The following is a 9,308-nucleotide window of genomic DNA, read 5'->3' as shown; positions in this document are numbered from 1 at the left end:
ACAACCCTTAGCTCACGATCCAGAGACATTTCGTTACCATATAGACCTCGGAACTCACAACCAAGACTTGTTTATCTCATTTATAACCTATAGTCATTTCTTTTCCATTCAGAGCCTTGAGCTGATGACCTAAAGTTGTTTTTCGCATCTATGACCTAGAGTAATTTCTTTTCCATTTAGAGCCTTGAGCTCACAACCTGTAACACCTAGTACTAATGACTATTTTAGTACTTAACTTTAAGCTTGCTTAATTAGATGTTAAAACTAGTTTAGTGCTAATCATGTTTAATTATGAATTAAACTTTGATTAAGGTTAAGTGGGATTAGTTAATGACCTAAGCATGCTTATTAGGTTCTTAGGGACTAATTAGGGTTATGAAAACCTAAAGGACTAATGGGCAATTATGGGTTTTATTTTTTTATAACTTGAAGGACTAAAGTGCAATATTTGAAAATTAAGGTTAGTGGAATGCCACCTCCTACTTGGGTGGATTGGTGGCAGCCATGTGGGCTGCCACCTCATGCTTGGGTGCTTGGAGACCCTTTATAAGGGGGGCTGCAGCTCGTTTTGCTCCATTTCACCTGCAGCAACTTGGGTTAGAGAGAGAAACTAGAGAGAGAAAGTGTAGATTTGAGGTAAGCAAGTGTTTAATTTTGTAATTTTCGTTTATTTTGGTTCCTAATGGCATGTTGAATAGAATTAATGGTAAAAATTGTGTAAAAGTTGAGTATAATTAGCTATAAACCTGTTTTAGTTAAAAATCACAATTAATTAAAGATTAAAGTATTTTCAGTTAAGTATTTTATTAATGGTAAGATCAGCATAAATCTTTGTTTAATTTGGTTTGATTGAAAAATAGATTAGTAAACATGTGATGAATTGGGTTATTTGGACACTTGGGATTTGTTAATAGGTTAGGCTTTAAGAAAATCAAAAGAATTAGTGTTTGGTAATTAATTAGGGAAATTAATATGCATTGCAAATATTGTTTAATTCAATTCTAATTTGATCTGTAAACATGTAGGATATAGATTAGAGAACGTGAGAATTAAAAATTTACAACAATAAACTATATAAATTTTCATGGTTAGGAAACCTAAATTATGTTGTTTCATTTCAGTTCCTCGTAATAGGCAAAGATCGCCTACTTAGAAGAAACACAAAAAGGAAGTCGGTGTAAGGTAGGGAATTTTATGCTATTCTATGGTGTATCTGATTTCTTTCCTTGAATTATTTGTTGGAATTTTATGTTATTTCTATGATTTCATCAAATCTTTTAAAGTGTCATTGCATCTCGGTTTATTGCATTGAAATGTTACCATGATGTTGGAACGTATATTGGAATGAAGATTCGTGGTTTTGTGTTGTCGAAATGGTTTATGGTGTGATTGCATTGCAAGTAGGATATGGAATTATCACAGATCATATTCAGAGAATTTATTGGTGGCGAAGTGCTTATGTGATGCTACAGGCCTTATCATTTGATATATTGTTTATGTGGGACCGTGGGTCCTTGGGTGAAAGTCCCTAAAGCCCTCGAGGAAGACACTCCGATGTGGGTGTATGGGGTTGGTCCTGCCCCTGGGTTTTAGTCCCTAAAGACACGGGGTTGGTCCTGCCCTTGGGTATGAGTCCCAAAAGACACGGGGTATGACTTGCCCTTGGGTGATGTCCCAGAATAGTCATTATTATATTGATCGAGTATCTTGTGGAGCATTGATATCTGCTGTGTAGATTGTTGGGAGTCAGCAAATTATCAGTTGTGAAAGGATGGATGGGGAAAAGCAATGATGAAACCAACAAACACATGCATACATGTTTGACATGATTACACATTTGTTAATTGTTATGAAATGTTTATCATGCATGTTATTAAACGTTTAATTCAAGGTTTTTAAGGGTATACTTAGGATGGTTATAAACTTTCCTACTGAGTTGTGAACTCACCCTATTCCTTCCACCTATAGATGCAGGTCAGAAGACCTATGCAGGAAAGAATGCTTGAGCAATGCTTTACTGTGATTGGATGCTGTTTGCTCATATTGAAAGTCTTTTGAGGCCATGCCTTTTGTATCAAGACTACACCTTTTGTTGGAATGATGTAATGTATATATTTGTTAGATACACTTGTAGTATGGGCTACCCGTAGTAAACAATGGGGTTTGGTATATGTAAATGAATGTTGTACAAGTTTCTTTTGTGAAACAAAACATATTTTGTTAACTTAATAGTCACAACGTTTAATACAGGATGTACTCCTTATAACAGGTTTTCCATATCCTCTTTTTGAATAAATTCAAGTAGGAACTCAACATTTAAGTTTTTGAGAGCACTTATACTGTATTTGAGTATCAATTGTTTAGTTGAAGAATAAATAATAATAGTAATAAGAAAAAAAAAAATTGGGGTGTGACACAACCCAAAGTCGTTGTTTCTCATTTATAACCCAGAATCATTTCTTTTCCATTTAGAGCCCTTAGCTCATGACCCAGGGTCATCTTTTCTCATTGAAAACCCAGAGTCATTTTTTTTTCCATTTAGAGCCCTGAGCTCAAGACCAAGAGTCGTTTTTCTCATCTATAAACCATAGTCATTTCTTTTCCATTCAGAGCCTTAAACGCATGACCCAAAGTCGTTTTTCTCATCTATGACCCAAAGTTAGTTCTTTTCCATTTAGGTCCCTAAGCTCATGACCCATAGTCGTTTTTTCTCATTTATGACCCAGAGTCATTTCTTTTCCATTTAGAACCCTATTTTCATGATCCATAGTTGTTTTTCTAATTTATGACCTAGAGTCATTTTGTTTTGGATTTAGAGCCCTCAACTCACGACCCATAGTCGTTTTTCTCATTTATAACCCAGAGTCATTTCATTACCATTTAGACTTCGGATCTCACGACCTAGAGTCGTTATCTCTGTGATCGCCTAGAGTAAGTTCTTTCCCATTTAGAGCGTTGAGTTCAGGACCTAGAGTCGTTGTTTCTCAATTATGGCCTAGAGTCATTTCTTTTCCATTTAGAGCCCTAAGCTCAAGACCAAGATTCGTTTTTCTCATCTATGAACCAGAGTATTTTGTTTTCCATTCAGAGCTCTAAGCTCACGACCCAAAGTAGTTTTTCTCATATATGACCTAGAGTCGTTTCTTTTCCAGTTAAGGCCTTAAGCTCATGACCCATAATTGTTTTTTCTCATTTATGACCCAGAGTCATTTCTTTTCCATTTAGAACCCTAAGCTCATGACCAATGTCGTTTTTCTAATTTTTGACTTAGAGTCATTTTGTTTTCGATTTATAGCCCTCAACTCACAACCCATAGTTGTTTTTCTCATTTATGACCCAGAGTCATTTCGTTACCATTTAGACCTCGGAGCTCACGACCTAGAGTCGTTTATCTTAATGATCACCTAGAGTCATTTCTTTTCCATTTAAAGCCCTAAGCTCAAGACCAAGAGTCGTTTTTCTCATCTATGAACCAGAGTCATTTCTTTTCCATTCAGAGCCCAAAGTCGTTTTTCTCATCTAAACCCACAGTCATTTCTTTTCCATTTAGGGCCATAAGCTCATGACCCATAGTCATTTTTTCTCATTTATGACCCAAAGTCATTTCTTTTCCATTGAGAACCCTAAGCTCATGACTCATAGTCGGTTTTCTAATTAATGACATAGAGTCATTTTGTTTTCGATTTACAACCCTTAGCTCACGACCCAGAGACATTTCGTTACCATATAGACCTCGGAACTCACAACCAAGACTTGTTTATCTCATTTATAACCTATAGTCATTTCTTTTCCATTCAGAGCCTTGAGCTAATGACCTAGAGTTGTTTTTCGCATCTATGACCTAGAGTAATTTCTTTTCCATTTAGAGCCCTGAGCTCACAACCCAAAGTCGTTGTTTCTCATTTATAACCCAGAATCATTTCTTTTCCATTTAGAGCCCTTAGCTCATGACCCAGGGTCATCTTTTCTCATTGAAAACCCAGAGTCATTTCTTTTCCATTTCGAGCCCGAAACTCACGACCCATAGTAGTTTTTCTGATTTATGACCCACAATCATTTCTTTTCTATTTAGAGCCCTGAGCTCACAACCCAGATTCATTTTTGTCATTTATGACCCAGAGTCATTTCTTTTCCATTTAAAGCCTTGAGCTCATGACTTAAAGTCATTTTTTTTTCTCATTTATGACCCAGAGACATTTCTTTTCCTTTCAGAGCCCTGAGCTCATGACCCGGAGTTGTTTTTCTCATTTATAACCCAGAGTGAACTTTTCCATTCTGAACCTTGAGCTCATGACACAGACTCATTTTTGTCATTTATGACCCAGAGTCATTTCTTTTCCATTTAGAGCCCTACACTTAGGACCCAAAGTTTTGTTCCTCATTTATGACCCAGAGTCATTTTTTTTTTCATTTAGAGCCCTGAGCTCACGACCCATAGTCGTTTTTTCTTATTTATAACAAAGAGTCATTTATTTTCCATTTAAAGCCCTGAGCTCACGACCCAAAGTTGTTTATTTATGTATGGACAAGAGTCATTTATTTTCCATTTAAGGCCCTGGACTCACGACCTAGAATTGTTTTTCTCATTTATGACCCAAAGTCATTTCATTTCCATTTAGAGCTTGGAGCTCACAACCTAGACTTGTTTATCTCATTTATAACCCGAAGTCATTTCTTTACCACTCAAAGCCCCGAGCTCATGACCTAGAGTTGTTTTCCTCATCTATGACCCAAAGTCATTTCTTTTCCATTTAGAGCCTTGAGCTCAAGACCAAGAGTCATTTTTCTCATCTATGACCCAGAGTCATTTATTTTCTATTTAGAGCCTTGAGCTCATGACCTAGAGTCATTTTTTCTCATTTATGTCCTAGAGTGATTTGGGTTCCATTTAGAGCCCAGAGCTCACGACCTAGAGTCGTTTATCTCATTTATCACCTAGAGTCATATCTTTTTCATTTACAGCCCTAAGCTCACTGCCTAGAGTCCTTTTTCTCATCTATAACCCAAAATCTTTTCTTTTACATTTAAAGCCTTGAGCTCATGACCCAAAGTTGGCTTTTTCTCATTTATGACCTAGAGACATTTCTTTTCCATTTTGAGCCTTAAGCTCACGACCTAGATTTGTTTTTGTCATTTATAACTTAGAGTCATTTCTTTTTCATTTAGAGCCCTAAGCTCACGACCTAGAGTCGTTTATCTCATTTATCACCTAGAGTCATTTCTTTTTCGTTTAAAGCCTTAAGCTCACGACCTAGAGTCCTTTTTGTCACCTATGAGCCAAAGTCTTTTCTTTTACATTTAAAGGCTTGAACTCATGACCCAGAGTCATTTTTTTGTCATTTATGACCCCACGTCTTTTCTTTTCCATTTAGAGTCCTGAGCTCATGACTTGGAGTTGTTTTTGTCCTATATGACCTAGAGTCATCTTTTCCATTTTAAGCCTTGAGCTCACGACCTAGATTCGTTTTTGTCATTTATGACCTAGAGTCATTTCTTTTCCATTTAGTGCCCTAAGCTCAGGACCCAAAGTCATTTTTCTCATTTATGACCTAGAGTAATTTCTTTTCCATTTAGAGCTCTGATCTCGTGACCTAAAGTTGTTTATCTCATTTATGGCCAAGAGTCATTTGTTTTCCATTTAGAGCCCCGAGTTCATGACCCAGAGTCATTTTTCTCATTTATGACCCATAGTCATTTCATTTCCATTTAGGGCTCGGAGCTCACGACCTAAACTCGTTTATCTCATTTCTAGCCTGAATTTATTTCTTTTCCATTTAGAGCCTTGAGCTCATGACCTAGAGTTGTTTTCCTCATCTATGACCCAAAGTCATTTCTTTTCCATTTAGAGCCCTAAGCTCACAACCTAGAGTCATTTATTTTTCATTTAGAGCCCTAAGCTCACAACCTAGAGTCATTTATTTTCCATTTAGAGCCTTGAGCTCAAGACCAAGAGTCGTTTTTCTCAGCTATGACCTAGAGTCATTTCTTTTTGATTTAAAGCCCTGAGCTCACGACCTAGAGTCGTTTTTCTAATTTATGTCCTATAGTGATTTGGGTTCCATTTAGAGCCCGGAGCTCATGACCTAGAGTCCTTTATCTCATTTATCACCTAGAGTCATTTCTTTTTCATTTAGAGCTCTAAGCTCAAGACCTAGAGTCATTTTTCTCATCTATAACCCAAAGTCTTTTCTTTTATATTTAAAGCCTTCAGCTCCCGACCCAGAGTTGTTTTTATCTCATTTATGACCCAAAGACATTTCTTTTCCACTTAGAGCCTTGAGCTCACAACCCGGAGTAGTTTTGCCATTTATGACCCAGAGTCATCTTTTCCATTTTGAGTCTTGAGCTCACAACACAAACTCATTTTTATCATTTATGACCCAGAATCATTTCTTTTCCAATTAGAGCCCTGAGCTAAGAAGCCAAAGTCGTTTTTCTCATTTTTCACCTAGAGTCATTTCTTTTCCAATTAGAGCCCTAAGCTCATGACCTAGAGTTGTTTTTCTCGTTTATGACCTTGAGTAATTTGGGTACCATTTAGAGCCCGAAGCTCATGATGTAGAGTCGTTCATCTCAATTATCACCTAGAGTCATTTCTTTTTCATTTAGAGCCCCGACCTCTCGACCTAGAGTCATTGTTTCTCATTTATGACCCAGAGTCATTTCTTCTCCATTTAGAGCCTTGAGCTCAAGACCAAGAGTCGTTTTTCTCATCTATGACCCATAGTCATTTCTTTTCTATTTAAAGCCCTGAGCTCAAAACCTAAAGTCGTTTTTCTCATTTATAACCTAGAGTGATTTGGGTTCCATTTAGATCCCGGAGCTCACGACCTAGAGTCATTTATCTCATTTATCACCCAAAGTCATTTCTTTTTCATTTAGACCCCTGACCTCACGACCCAGATTCGTTTTTCTCATCTATGACTTAGAATCATTTTTTTTCCATTTAGAGCCATGTGCTCACAACCTAAAGTCATTTTTTTTCATTTATAACTTAAAGAGATTTGGGTTCCATTCAGACCCCGGAGCTCACGACTTAGAGTTGTTTATCTCATTTATCATCTAAAGTCATTTTTCTCATCTATGACCCAGAGTCATTTCTTTTCCATTTAAAGCCCTGAGCTCACGACCTAGATTCATTTTTCTCATTTATGACCTAGAGTCATTTCTTTTCCATTTAGAGCCTAAAGCTCATGACCGACAATCAACTATCTCATTTATGACCCAGACTCATTTCTTATCCATTTAGAGCCCTGATAGTCGTTCTTTCTCATTTATGACCCAAAGTCATTTCTTTTCCATTTAGAGCCTTGAGCTCACGACCTAAAGTCATTTCTCTCATCTATGACCCAAAGTCTTTTCTTTTACATTTAAAACCCTGAGCTCACAACCTAGACTCGTTTATCTCATTTGTAACCCGGAGTCATTTCTTTTCCATTCAGAGCCCTAAGCTCACGACCCAAAGTCGTTTTTCTCATCTATGACCTAGAGTCATTTCTTTTCCATTTACGGCCCTCAGCTCACGACCCATAGTTATTTTTTCCTATTTATGACCCAGAGTCATTTCTTTTCCATTTAGAACCCTAAGCTCATGACCCAAAGTCATTTTTCTCATTTATGACCTAGAGTCCTTTTGTTTTCGATTTAGAGCCCTGAGGTCACGAGCTATAGTCATTTTTTTTCTTATTTATGACCCAAAGTCATTTCTTTTCCATTTAAAACCCTTAGCTCACGACCCAAAGTCGTTTATCTTATTTAAGGTCTGGAGTTATTTGTTTTCCATTTAGAGCCCTTATCTCACGACCAAGACTCATTTTTCTCATATATGACCCAAAGTCATTTCTTTTTCATTTATAGCCCTAAGCTCACGCCCTAGAGTCGTTTTTCTCATTTATGGCCCAGAGTCATTTCTTTTCCATTTAGAGCTCGAAGCTAAGAACCCAAAATCAATGTTTCTCATTTATGACACAAAGTCATTTCTTTTCCATTTAGAGCCTGAAGGTCATGATGTAGAGTCATTTTTCTCATTGATGGCCTAGAGTCATTTCTTTTCCATTTATAGCCCTGAGCTCATGACCCATAGTCGTGTTTTCTCATTTATGACTGAGAGTCATTTGTTTTCCATTTAGAGCCTTGAGCTCGACCTCGAGTCGTTTTTCATATTTTTAACCTAGAGTCATCTTTTCCATTTAGAGCCTTGAACTCATGACCTAGAGTCATTTTTCTAATTTTTTTACCCAAAGTCATTTCTTTGTCATTTAGAGCCCTGAGCTCACGACCCAGAGTCCTTTTTCTCATTGAAGACCTAGAGTTTTCTTTTTTTCATTTAGAACCCAAAGCTCATGACCCAGAGTTGTTTTTCTCATTTATGAATCAAAGTCATTTCTTTTCCATTTGGAGCCCTCAGCTCACGATCCGAAGTCAATTTTCTCATTTATGACCCAGAATTATCTTTCCCATTTTGAGCCCTAAGCTCACGACCTAGACATGTTTTTCTCATTTATGACCTAGAGTCATTTCTTTTCTATTTACAGCACTAAGTTCAGGACCTAGAGTCATTTATTTTCCATTTAGAGCCATGAGCTCACGACCTAGAGTCATTTTTATTATTTATGACCTAGAGTCATTTCTTTTCCATTTAGACCCCGAAGCTCATGACCTAGAGTCGTTTTTCTCATTTATGACCTAGAGTCATTTCTTTTCCATTTATAGACCTGAGCTCACGACCTATAGTCGTTTTTTCTCATTTATGAGCTAAAGTCAATTGTTTTCCATTTAGAGCCCTAAGGTCATGACCCAAAGTTTTTTTTCTCATTTATGACCCAAAGTCATTTGTTTTCCATTTAGAGTCCTGAGCTCATGACCAAGACTCATTTTTCTCATTTATGACCCAGATACATTTCTTTTCAATTTAGAGCCTCGAGCTCACGACCTAGACTCATTTTTCACATTTATGACCAAGAGTCATTTTTTTTCCATTTAGAGCGCGAAGCTTACAACCTAGAGTCGTTGTTTCTCATTTATGACCCAGAGTAATTTCTTTTCCATTTAGAGCACTGAACTGAAGACCCAGAGTCATTTTTCTCATCTATGACCTAGAGTTATTTCTTCTCTATTTAGAGCCCTTAGCTCACGACTCATAGTCATTTTTTCTCATTTATGACCCCGAGTCATTTTTTTTCCATTTAGAGCCTGGAACTCATGACCTAGAGTAGGTTTTCTCATTTATGACCTAGAGTCATTTCTTTTCTATTTAGAGCCTTGATCTCATGACCCATAGTCATTTTTTCTCATTTATGACCCAGAGT

At 37.0% G+C, this 9,308-nt stretch overlaps 1 long non-coding RNA gene across 1 annotated transcript; it reads left to right on the top strand.

The window, feature by feature from the left end:
* Window positions 1-209: 209 nt before the first annotated feature.
* On the top strand, window positions 210-2,224 carry LOC132253276 (uncharacterized). Its single transcript, XR_009465146.1, has 2 exons — window positions 210-636; window positions 1,122-2,224. It is a non-coding gene; the product is annotated as an uncharacterized LOC132253276 (long non-coding RNA).
* The last annotated feature ends 7,084 nt before the right edge of the window (window positions 2,225-9,308 follow it).

Source organism: Vitis vinifera, chromosome 18, assembly GCF_030704535.1.
Source record: "Vitis vinifera cultivar Pinot Noir 40024 chromosome 18, ASM3070453v1".
NCBI classification, from domain to species: Eukaryota; Viridiplantae; Streptophyta; class Magnoliopsida; order Vitales; family Vitaceae; genus Vitis; species Vitis vinifera.
The sequence above is the reverse complement of the archived record's forward strand: the minus strand, read 5'-3'. Positions and strand labels throughout refer to the sequence as shown.